The sequence below is a fragment of the Macaca mulatta genome, chromosome 6, assembly GCF_049350105.2.
Source record: "Macaca mulatta isolate MMU2019108-1 chromosome 6, T2T-MMU8v2.0, whole genome shotgun sequence".
Taxonomy (NCBI): domain Eukaryota; kingdom Metazoa; phylum Chordata; class Mammalia; order Primates; family Cercopithecidae; genus Macaca; species Macaca mulatta.
The window spans coordinates 180221417-180233971 of record NC_133411.1 but is presented as its reverse complement, the minus strand read 5'-3'; the positions used below and the strand labels follow the sequence as shown (position 1 = coordinate 180233971).

The following is a 12555-nucleotide window of genomic DNA, read 5'->3' as shown; positions in this document are numbered from 1 at the left end:
ACATGGACACAGGGAGGGAAACATCACACACTGGGGTTTGTCGGGGGGTGGGGAATAGGGGAGGGATAGCATTAGGAGAAATACCTAATGTAGATGATGGGTTGATGGGTGCAGCAAACCACCATGGCACCTGTATACCTATGTAACAAACCTGCACATTCTGCACGTGTATCCCAGAACTTAGAGTATAATAAAAATAAAAAAAGATTGCTAACACCACTTGTTTCCCAAAAACCTATTGAAATAAAAATTTAAAATAAAAAAAATCCACAAAAAATGCTCATTGTGAATTTCAAAATGCACTCCTATCACTCAGAAAATTCCAAGGGTTTTAGGAATTTCTCTGTGACAGGGTGACAGGAACTGGCACAAAGACCAAATATATTTCATATTATACCATATCACCACAAATAAATAATAAGTATGTTAAGTATTGAATTTGTTAATGGTTAATAACCATTCCACAATGTATGCATATTTTAAAACATCCTGTTGTACAATATAAATATATATATATATACACACGTTAATTTGTCAATTTAAAAATAAATAGGAAAAATAAATATTTTTCCCCTAAAAAGCTTCTACATATATTTGTGGACAATGTTTATATGCAAGCATCTGCTTTGATTTTTCTTGAATAAACATGTAGTGGTGAAAAAGTGGTTCATCTGGGACATCTATGTTAAAATCTTTTCTTCTTTTTTTTTTTAAGACAAGGTCTCCCTCTGTTGCCCAGGCTGGAGTGCTACGGTGCAATCTCTGCTCACTGCAGCCTTGACTTCCCTAGTTTAAGCAAATCCTCCCACCTCAGTCTCCTGAGTAGCCAGGACTACAGGCACTTGCCACCGCATGCTGCCGATTGTTTGTATTTTTAGTAGAGACAGAGTTTCACTGTGTTGCCCAGGCTGGTCTCCAACTCCTGGGCTGAAGCAATCCTACCACCTTGGCCTCCCAAAGTGCTGGGATTACAGGTGTGAGCTACCGCGCCTGCCCATATTAAACTCTTTAAGAAATTGCAGAGCGGGGGCCAGGCGTGGTGGCTCATGCCTGTAATCCCAATCCCAGCACTTTGGGAGGCCAAGGCGGGTGGATCGCTTGAGGTCAGGAGTTTGAAAGCAGCCTGGCCAACATGGTGAAACCCTGTCTCTACTAAAAATACAAAAATTATCCAGGCCTGGTGGTGCACACCTGTAAATGCAGCTACTCGGGAGGCTGAGGCTCAAGAATTGCTTCAACCTGAGAGGCATCATAGCCAATCCCGGTCTTTACTAAAAATACAAAAAATTAGCTAGGTGTGGTGGCACATGCCTGTGGTCCCAGCTACTCAGGAGGTTGAGGCAAGAGGATTGTCTGAGCTCTTGAATGATCCTGGGAAGTCAAGGTTGCAGTGAGTTGAGATCACACCAGTGCACTCCAGCCTGGACAACAGAGTGAGACTGTCTCAAAGAAAAAAAGAAGAAGAAGAAGAAGAAAAAGTAAAGAAATGGCCAAACTGTTTTCCAAAGTTATTGAAGTTGTAGTACCATTTTACAGTAAATTGCCATGTGTGATTGTTTTAGTTCCTACACATCCTTATCCTCACTAACACACTTTCATTGCAGACGATCTATTATGTGTGCAGAGGCATCTTATTGTGGTTTTAATTTGCAGTTCCCTAACGACTAATGATAGTCAACGTGTTTTCATGTGCTTATTTGCTATTCACATAACATCTTTGGTGAAATGTCTGTTTAAATCTTTTGCCTCCTTTTGTTAAATCTTTTGCCTTCTTCTTCTTTTTTTTCTTTTGAGACGGAGTCTTGCTTTGTCACCCAGGCTGGAGTGCAGTGGCGCGATCTCAGCTCACTGCAACCTCTGCCTCCCGAGTTCAAGCGATTCTCCTGCCTCAGTCTCCCGAATAGCTGAGATTACAGGCATGTGCCACCATGCCCGTCTAATTTTTGTATTTTTTTCTATTTTTAGTAGAGGTGGAGTCTCACCATGTTGGTCAGGCTGGTCTCGAACTCCTGACCTTAGGTGAACAATGCCCTCGGCTCAATCTCTTGAGTAGCTGGGGTTACAGGTGCCCACTGCCACATCTGGCTAATTTTTGTATTTTTAGTAGAGACGGGGTTTCACCCTGTTGGCCAGGCTGGTCTTTAACTCCTGACCTACTGTGATCTGCCTTCCTAGACCTCCTAAAGTGCTGAGATTACAGGTGTGAGCCACCATGCCCGGCCCTCCATTCACCCAACACCATTTTTTTTTTTTTAAGAGACAAGGTCTCACTATGTCCCCAGGTTGCCCTGGTTGGTCTGGAATTCCTGCCCTGGAGTAATCCTCTCATCTCAGCCTCCTTAGTAGCTGGGATTAGAGGCTTGAACCATCTCACCAGGTTTTTATGCCCATTTTTTAAAGTTGGGTTATTGGTTTCTCATTATTGAGTTTTGGGAGGTCTATATATTCTGGATACAAGTTCTTTATCATCTAGGTGATTTGCAAATATTTTCTCCCAGCCTGTGAATTGTCTTTTCATTTCCTTAACAGTGTCTTTTGAAGAGTAGAAGATTTTAATTTTTATGAAATCTCATTTATCAGGCTCTTTCTCATATGGATCATGCTTTTGATGTAGTGTCTAAAATATCTTAAAATATCTTTCCCTGACCAAAGGACAAAAAATATCAAAATATCCTCTGTTTTTTTGTTTGCTTGTTTTGAGACAGGGTCTCACAAGTCATCACAGCTCACTGCAGCCTCAACCTCCTGGGCTCAAGCGATCATCCCGTCTCAGCATCCCCAGTAGCTAGGACTACGGGTGTGCGCTGGACCACATCTGGCTAATTTTTGTATGCGTTATTGAGATATTGTTTCTCCATGTTGTCCAGACTGGTCTCAAACTCCTGGGCTCAAGCAATCTTCCTGCCTTGGATTCCCAAAGTGCTGGGATTACAGGCGTGAGCCACCACACCTAGTCTCTCTTTTTTTTTTTTTTTTTTTTTAGAAGTTTCTTTCTTTCTTTTCTTTCTTTCTTTCTTTCTTTCTTTCTTTCTTTCTTTCTTTCTTTCTTTCTTTCTCTCTTTCTCTCTCTCTTTCTTTCTTCCTCTTTCTTTCTTTTCTTTCTTTCTTCTTTCTTTGTTCTTCTTTTTCTTTTTTTCTTTTCTTTTTGAGACGGAGTTTCGCTCTTGTTGCCCAGACTGGAGTGCAATGGTGCCATCTTGGCTCACTGCAACCTCCACCTCCCAGGTTCAAGTGATTCGCCTGCCTCAATGTCCCAAGTAGCTGGGATTACAGGCATGCACCACCACACCAGGCTAATTTTGTATTTTTAGTAGAGATGGGGTTTCTCCGTGTTTGTCAGCCGGTCTTGAATTCCTGACCTCAGGTGATCCGCCTCCTCGGCCTCCCAAAGTGCTGAGATTACAGGAGTGAGCCACCGCGCCTGGCAGAAGCTTTTTTATTTTAGTAGTTTAAAGATGTTGCCCCAGTGTCTTCTGGCTTGCTTTATTTTTTTCTTTTAGCAAGAAGTCAGCTGTCATTTTAGTATTTTTTCCTCTCTATGCAATGTCTTATTTCTCTGATTACTTTTAAGATTTTCTCTTTATTGCTGATTTTAAGCAATCTGATTATAATATATAGAATATATATTATACAGTAAAATATAGTATAGTTTCATGTTTCTTTTGTCTGGGGTCCTTTGATTTTCTTGGATCTGTGGACATATAGTTTCCATTAAATATAGAACATTCGAAGCCACTATTATTTAAAATACTAAAATATTTCCTTTTCCCTCTTTTACCCCCTCTTCTAAGAGATTCCAGCTCCACATACATTGGGATATTTGATTTGTCCTATAGCTCACTGATACTCTATTTTCTTCAGTCTTTTTTTTTTTTTCTCAATGTTTCATTTCTGATAACTTCTTTTTTTTTTTTTTTTTTGAGACAGAGTCTCACTCTGTTGCTCAGGCTGGAGTGCAGTGGCAAGATCTCGGCTCACTGCAAGCTCCGCCTCCCGGGTTCACGCCATTCTCCTGCCTCAGTCTCCCGAGTAGCTGGGACTACAGGCGCCCGCCACCACGCCCAGCTAATTTTTTGTATTTTTAGTAGAGACGGGGTTTCACCGTGTTAGCTAGGATGGTCTCGATCTCCTGACCTCGTGATCTGCCCGCCTCAGCCTCCCAAAGTGCTGAGATTACAGGCTTGAGCCACCGCGCCTGGCTCATTTTTGATAACTTCTATTTTACTATATCCCTATGTTTCACGAATCTTCTTTTATTATGTAATTTGCTGTTAATCCCATTCAGTGTATTTCTCTTTTTTTTTTTTTTCATTGCCCAGGCTGGAGTGCAGTGGCGTGATCTTGGCTCGCTGCAAGCTCCACCTCCTGGGTTCACGCCATTCTTCTACCTCAGCCTCCCAAGTAGCTGGGACTACAGGAGCCCACCACCACGCCCGGCTAATTTTTTGTATTTTTAGTAGAGATGGGGTTTCACCATGTGAACCAGGATGGTCTTGATCTCCTGACCTCGTGATCCGCCCACCTCGGCCTTCGAAAGTGCTAGGGTTACAGGCATGAGCCACCATGCCCGGCCTCTCATTATCTTACACATATTTTTATCTCTGAAAGTTCTTTTTTTTGAGACAGAGCCTCACTCTGTTGCCCAGGCTGGAGTGCAGTGGCACGATCTTGGCTCATTGTAACCTCCACCTCCTGGGTTCAAGTGATTCTCCCACCTCAGCCTCCCAAGTAGCTGGGACTACAGGCATGCGCCACCCACGCCAGGCTATATCCCTAAGAGTTTTGGTTTATTTTTGTTTTTTGTTTGTTTGTTTACCTCATTCATGTTTTCCTTTAATGCCTATTTTTTTCTGTGTTCTTGACCATATATAATATAATATCTGTTTATTGTCTTTTTCTGCTAATTTTATCATTTGTGTTCGTTCGTTCTTTCTCTCTCTCTCTCTCTCTCTCTTTCTTTCTTTCTTTCCTTTTTTTTGTTGAGACAGAGTCTTGCTCTGTTGTCCAGGCTGGAGTGCAGTGGTGCGATCTCAGCTCATTGCAACCTCCACCTCCTGGGTTCAAGCAGTTCTCCTGCCTCAGCCTCCCAAGTAGCTGGGACTACAGGCGCCCGCCACCACACCCGGCTAATTTTTTGTATATGTAGGCGGGATTTCACCATGTTAGCCAGGATAGTCTCAATCTCCTGACCTCGTGATCCTCCTGTCTCGGCCTCCCAAAGTGCTGGGATTACAGGCACCCACCAGCACGCCCGGCTAATTTTTTGTATTTTAGTACAGACGGGGTTTCACCGTGTTAGCCAGGATGGTCTCGATCTCCTGACCTCGTGATCCACCTGCCTCGGCCTCCCCAAGTGTTGGGATTATAGGTGTGAGCCACTGCGCCTGGTGCAATCAGGTAAGTTTTGATCAGATGCCAGGGTGCCAGGTATTGTGAGTTTTACCTTGATGAGTGCTGAATATTTGTTTGTTTGTTTGTTTGTTTGTTTGTTTGTTTTGGAGACAGTGTCTCCCTCTATTGCCCAGGCTGGAGTACAGTGGCACAGCCTCAGCTCACTGCAACCTCTGCCTCCCAGGTTCAAGTGATTCTCCTGCCTCAGCCTCCTAAGTAGTAGGGATTGCAGGCACGTGTCACCACACCTGGCTAATTTTTGTATTTTTAGTAGAGACGGGGTGTCTCCCTGTTGACCAGGCTGGTCTCAAACTCCTGACCTCAAGTAATCAGCCCACCTTGGCCTCCCAAAGTGCTGGGATTATAGACGTGAGCCACCATGCCTGGCCGAGTGCTGAATATTCTTGTATTCAAAAAAAATACTGCCCAGCATGGTGGTTCACTCCTGTAATCTCAGCACTTTGGGAGGCCAAGGCAGGGGATAGCTTGAGCCCAGAAGTTCAAGACCAGCCAGGGCAATATAGTAAGACCCTGTCTCTACTAAAATTAAAAAAAAAAAAAATTAGCCAGGTGGGGTGGCATGCACCTGTAGTTCTAGCTACCCAGCTACTTGGAGGCTGAGGAGGATCTCTTGAGTCCAGGAGGTCAAGGCTCCAGTGAGCCGAGATCAAGCCACTGCACTCCAGCCTGGGTGATAGAGCGAGACCCTGTCTTTAAAAATTAAATTAAAAATACTATCGAGTTGGCCAGGCGCAGTGGCTCACGCCTGTAATCCCAGCACTTTGGGAGGCCAGGGCAGGTGGATCACCTGAGGTCAGGAGTTTGAAACCAGCCTGACCAACATGGTGAAATCCCGTCTCTACTGAAAAATGCAAAAATTAGCCAAGCGTGATGGCGCACACCTGTAATCCCAGCTACTGGGGCGGCTGAGCCAGGAGAATGGCTTGAACCCAGGAGGCAGAGGTTGCAGTGAACTGAGATCATGCCACCGCACTCCAGCCTGGGTGACAGAGCAAGACTCCATCTCAAAAAAAAAAAAATACTATTGAGATTTGTTTTGTCACACAGTTAAGATTCTCAGAATGGGTTTGGTTCATTGTGAATCTTGCTTTTCAGTTTCATTAGGTGGAATTAAAGCAGCCTATTATCTACAGCCAGTTTTCTCACCATTTCTGAGGCGAAAACTCTTGAGTACTCTACTGGATGCCCTGGACAGGATGAGGTGCTCCCGCTCTGCCTGGTGGGAATGTGAACGATCCCCAGCCCTGTGTGAGCTCTAGGGATGATTCTTTTGAGGGGATTCTTTCTCCAGCTTCAAGTGGTTACTTTTCTTTTCTTTTCTTTTCTTTTGAGATGGAGTTTTCACTCTTGTTGCCCAGGCTGGAATCTCGACTCTTCACAACTTCCGCCTCCCGGGTTCAAGCGATTCTCCTGCCTCAGCGTCCCAAGCAGCTGAGATTACAGGTGCCCGCCACCACCCCTGGCTAACTTTTTTTGTATTTTTAGTAGAGACAGGGTTTTACCATGTTGGTCAGGCTGGTCTCGAACTCCTGACCTCAGGTAATCCACCTGCCTCGGCCTCCCAAAGTGCTGGGATTACAGGCATGAGCCACCACGCCCAGCCTCAAGTGGTTTCTGTCACATGTCTCCGTGTGAAGAGACCACCAAACAGGCTTTGTGTGAGCAATAAAGCTTTTTAATCACCTGGGTGCAGGTGGGCTGAGTCCGAAAAGAGAGTCAGCAAAGGGTGGTGGGATTATCGTTAGTTCTTACGGGTTTGGGATAGGCGGTGGAGTTAGGAGCAATTTTTGGGGGGGCAGGGGGTGGATCTTACAAAGTACATTCTCAAGGGTGGGAGAATATTACAAAGTACCTTCTTAAGGGCAGGGGAATATCACAAAGTACATTACTGCAAGGGCGGGGAGGGTATATTGTCATAAGGTCAATCGACCAGTTAGGGTGGGGCAGGAACAAATCACAATGGTGGACTGTTATCAGTTAAGGCAGGACCTGGCTATTTTCACTTCTTTTGTGGATCTTCAGTTGCTTCAGGCCACCTGGATGTGCACATGCTGGTCACAGGGGATAATGATGGCTTAGTTTGGGCTCAGCGGCCTGACAGTTTCTATACGTGCCTTTGCTGATTCGTCTTCAGTTGAAGACTTGAAGGGAGCCTTCTGCAGCTGTCTGAGTCTCTCTGTGTGTAACTCTGTCCTCCCCAGTACTCTGCCCCGCAAACGCTAGCCACCTGGGCCTCCCCAAACTCCCAACACTACCTCAACTCAGGGAGACAAGCAGGCTCCACACATCCCCCCTCCCTTTGCCGTGGCCTGGAAACGCTCCTAGAACTCAGCCGGGCAATCATCTGTTTCCTCTCTCAAGCGTGATTGCCCTGTGCTGACTATGTGACGTCTGAAAACACTTATTTCATATATTTTGTCAAGTTTTTAGTTGTTTAAAGTGGAAGTGTAAATCCAATCCCTGTTATCCATCTTAGTCAAACACATTAGTTTAAGACTGTCGTTTTTTGTTTTTGTTTTTGAGACGCAGTCTCGTTCTGTCACCCAGGACAGTGGTGCAATCTTGGCTCACTGCAACCTCCACCTCCTGGGTTCAAGTGATTCTCCTGCCTCAGCCTCTCAAGTAGCTGGGATTACAGGCACCCACCACCATGCCTGGCTAATTTTCACTGTGTGTGTGCGTGGTTTTTTTTTTTTTTTTTTTTTTTGGTAGTAGAGACGGGGTTTCACCATGTTGGCCAGGCTGGTTTTGAACTCTTGACCTCAGGTGATCCGCTCCCCTCCACCTCCCAAAGTGCTGGGATTACAAATGTGAGTCACTGTGCCCAGCAAGACAGTTGCTTTTTAATCTAAGGTTTGAAGTTGCAGTTTCTTCTAAAATTTCCCAGTGGGGAATCACAGCGTTACACGAATACTAACTATGTTCTGGGCACTGTGAAAGCTAGGTTCCAGCTTTGGGAAACTTGTCTCTTTTTTTTTTTTTTTTTTTTTGAGACGGAGTCTCACTCTTTTGCCAGGCTGGAGTACAGTGGCGCGAACTTGGCTTACTGCAACCCCTGACTCCCAGGTTCAAGTGACTCTCCTGCCTCGGCCTCCAGAGTAGCTGGGACCACAGGCACGTGCCACCACACCCAGCTAGTTTTTTGTACTTTTAGTAGAGACAGAGTTTCACCATGTTGTCCAGGCTGGTTTCAAACTCCTGACCTCAAGTGATCCACACCCCTGGTGGAGATCTGCCTGCCTCTGTTGTTATTTTTAGAAACTAATGTTTATTTTCCATCTATCTTATTTTCATGTTGCTTAAGAGTCTGCGGGGCTGGGTGCAGTGGCTCATGCCTGTAATTCCAGCACTCTGGGAGGCCGAGGCAGGTGGATCACCTGAGGTCAGGAGTTCAAGACCGGTCTGGCCAACATGGTGAAGCCCCACCTCTACTAAAGCTATGGAAAAATTAGCCAGGCGTGGTGACAGGCGTCTGTAATCCCAGCAACTTGGAAGGCTGAGGCATGAGAATCACTTGAACCTGGGAGGCAGAGGTCTCAGTGAGCCAAGATTACACCATTGCACTTCAGTCTGACAAAGTAAGACTTCATCTCAAAAAAAAAAAAAAAAAAAAAAAGCTTGTGGAAGAACAGCTTAAGACCACACAGTGGTTGTTCCTACCCATTTAGTGGCCTGAGGAATGGGAGCTGCAGGTCAGTTTTCCATGGCAGGCTGAGCGTTTCACGTCTTCAGTAGAGAACTGCTGGATAGATACTGGGTACCTGCATGCCTCCGACCAGTGTGCAACCTCAGGCTGAGTAGCAGTGAACTCAGGAGCTGGAGCAGTCCATTCACCATTAAATCTGAAAATCCTCTGTCGTCTGTGGTCATAGCTTTTTCAGCAGTAGCCTGTTCTTTTTTTTCTTTTCTTTTCTGTTTTTTTTTTTGAGATGGAGTCTTGTTCTGTCACCCAGCCTGGAGTGTCGAGTGCAGTGGCATGATCTTGGCTCACTGCAACCTCCACCTCCCGGGTTCAAGTGATTCTCCTGTCTCAGCCTCCCCAGTAGCTGGGACTACAGGCATGTGCCACCACGCCTGGCTAGTTTTTTGTATTGTTAGTAGAGATGGGGTTTCATTGTGTTAGCCAGGATGGTCTCGATCTACTGACCTCATGATCCACTTGCCTTGGCCTCCCAAAGTGCTGGGATTACATGTGTGAGCTTTTCAATCTCTTCAGGGTCTCTGTAGAAGCAGAGATCAGGCATGACCTCTTGTGGGTGTTCACAGGAGAGAGTGCCAGGCATGTGCAGAACTCCCTTAGCCAGCATTCCCCACATCAGACCCCCTGAGAGAGCTCCACTGTTGCATGGGATGGAAATATCCACACAGCGCAGAGGAGAACCTGTGTTCCCCAGAGGTATGGTAGGTAGGTTATCATGAGATGCCTCTGTGAGAGGCCAGTGGCTACCCTGGGATCAGTATCTACCAACAGACGCAGTTCCCAGAAGGCTGCCTGGACCTGGTTAGTGAAGGTTCCAGGAGTGAAGTGGCCAGCAATAGGAGTGGCTCCTGTGGCAGCAGCAAAGCTTAGCTCAGCCAGCTGACCAGGATTCCAGGGGGATATGAGACTGACATCAGGAGGGTTTTAATTTTTTTTCGGACAGGAAGTAGAACGTATTGGTGAATATTAAGAGGGGGCAGCACAGTGGAAGCCTTCATGAGTGCAGGGCCTGCCACTTGTTCAGAGGGCCACAACTGGGGATGTACTTGACCCCACAGCCATCTGGGATGAGCTGCTTCTCAGCCACCATGTCTTCAAATGCATCGGCATTGAACTTGATGAAGCCCCACTTCTTTGAGATGTGGATCTTCTGGTGGCCAGGAAACTTGAACTTGGCCCTGCGCAGGGCCTCAATCATGTGCTCCTTGTTCTGCAGCTTGGTGCAGATGGACATGATAACCTGGGCAATGCGAACCCTGGCCACAGTGCCCTGGGACTTTCCAAAGGCACCTTGCATTCCTGTTCGGAGCCTACATTGGGGTAGTGCAAAGTTAGAAACTTGAACATCCATCACCTGTCTCCCCTTAGAGCAACCCATACAATAAACAGGCTGCATACGCTACCAAGGAAGCTGCTGTTTGCAGCGACTGCACACTGGGCCCCCATGAGGAAAGGAACTCAGTCAGCTTAATTGGCTGCAGAATCAGAAGGGTTTTCAATGGCAACAATGGTACAAGCTGCCAACAGAATTAGATTCTTCAGATTTAGGATGTAAATGCCGTCACTTTTCCTTTTTTTTTTTTTTTTCGAGACAGCATTTCGCTCTTATTGCCCAGGCTGGAGTGCAATGGCGCAGTCTTGGCTCACTGCAACCTCCACCTCCTGGGTTCAAGTGATTCTCCTGCCTCAGCCTCCCGAGTAGCTGGGATTACAGGCATGCGCCACCATGCCCAGCTGGTTTTGTATTTTTCGTAGAGACGGGGTTTCTCCATGTTTGTGAGGGTGGTCTCGAACTCCCAAACTCAGGTAATCCGCCCGCCTCGGTCTCCCAAAATGCTGGGATTACAGGCGTGAGCCACCGTGCCCAACACTTTTCCTTTATAGATCTACTGTTCCATCTGGAACCAGGTTGGTGCCACCTAAGTGGGTTCCTGCTGCAAGAAACTAGAGGACATTCCCCTCCTTCATTTGCAGGACATCGAGGCTCTGGACATTGTGGAAATTTCCCTTTAAGTTATGATAAGAATGCAGAAGAGCGCTGTATGGCCCCCTCTATGGGTAGCATGAAAAACCTACAGAATGTTAAATGGGGTCTTACTGATTATCTCGGGCTCCCGGTTCAGTCTCCAGTCTGAGGAAAATAGCTGACATGTCTCCTTCTTTCTAAAGTGCACCAATCAAGCAGAACCTACTAGAAGCTGCAGTTCATTACATATCTCCAGACCATAGAGAAGAGTAACCAGGAGAGTCATTGAGGAGACTGATCGGAGGAGACAGAGGATTTCTTTGAAAGGAGTTACTGGCCTAGAGGTGAGGGCTATTCCTACCCTGGACCTGAAGTCAAGTCAGAAGGCTTTATTAGCCGAAGTGCTGTCCTGTACTGGAGCAAAAGATGCTGAGAGAGATCTGGAAAACGTGACCTGTGTCTCCTGGAGTTAAGGGAGTGTAGAGTCCTCTTCCCAACTCTTTTTTATTTTTTGAGAAGTCTCGCTCTGTTGCCCAGGTTGGAGTGCAGTGGTGCGATCTCGGCTCATCTGCCACTTCTGCCTCCTGGTTTAAGCAATTCTTCTGTCTCAGCCACCTGAGTAGCTGGGACTACAGGCATGCACCACCACACCCAGCTAATTTTTGTATTTTTACTAGAGACAGGGTTTCACCATGTTGGCCAGGCTGGTCTTGAACTCCTGGCCTCAAGTGATCCACCCATCTCGGCCTCCCAGAGTGCTGGGATTACAGGCGTGAGCCACCACGCCTGGCCAGTGCTTCCCAACTCTTGCCTGGAAAAGTCCGAAGGCCAGAGGCTGGCTAGAGCTACCTGTGTTGGCAAAGAAAGGACTATGGTGAGCTTGACTGCACTTCCAGAAGTAACCAGCTTAGAGAATTCTTAAAAGGACCTTACCAAGAGGACTTTACCTACTGGGTGAGGCAACACCAGGCTACAAAGGCTGAGTTTTTCCACCTAGATTTATTTATTATTTATTTATTTATTTATTTATTATTTTATTTTATAGTGACAGGATCTCCCTATATTGCCCAGGCTGGTCTTAAACTTCTGGCCTCAAAATGATCCTTCCTGCCTCATTCTCTCAAAGTGCTGGGATTACAGGCATGAACCACTGTATTCGGCCTCCAGATTTAAATACATTGCAAAAATAGTACCCGAAAAAATTCTTATACTTTTTGTCCAGATTCTTCAAATATTAACATTTTACATAACCACAATACATATATAAAAGCCAGGAAATTAACACTGATACAGCACTATGATCTGATCTATAGACCTAATTCAAATTTTACCAACTGTCCCACTGATCTTTTTCTGGTTCAGCATTCAGTGCAGCATCTCACCACACATTAAGTTGCATGTCTCCTTAATCTTCTGTCATCTGGAACTGTTCCTCAGCCCTTTGTCTTCCATGACCCTGACGTTTGTAAAGATAACT

General features: G+C 45.9%; 1 non-coding gene across 1 annotated transcript; it reads right to left on the bottom strand.

Annotated features, from left to right (window-relative positions):
- Window positions 1–10464: 10464 nt before the first annotated feature.
- On the bottom strand, window positions 10465–10593 carry LOC114679147 (small nucleolar RNA SNORA70). The gene has a single exon (XR_003730825.2). It is a non-coding gene; the product is annotated as a small nucleolar RNA SNORA70 (small nucleolar RNA).
- Window positions 10594–12555: the final 1962 nt, after the last annotated feature.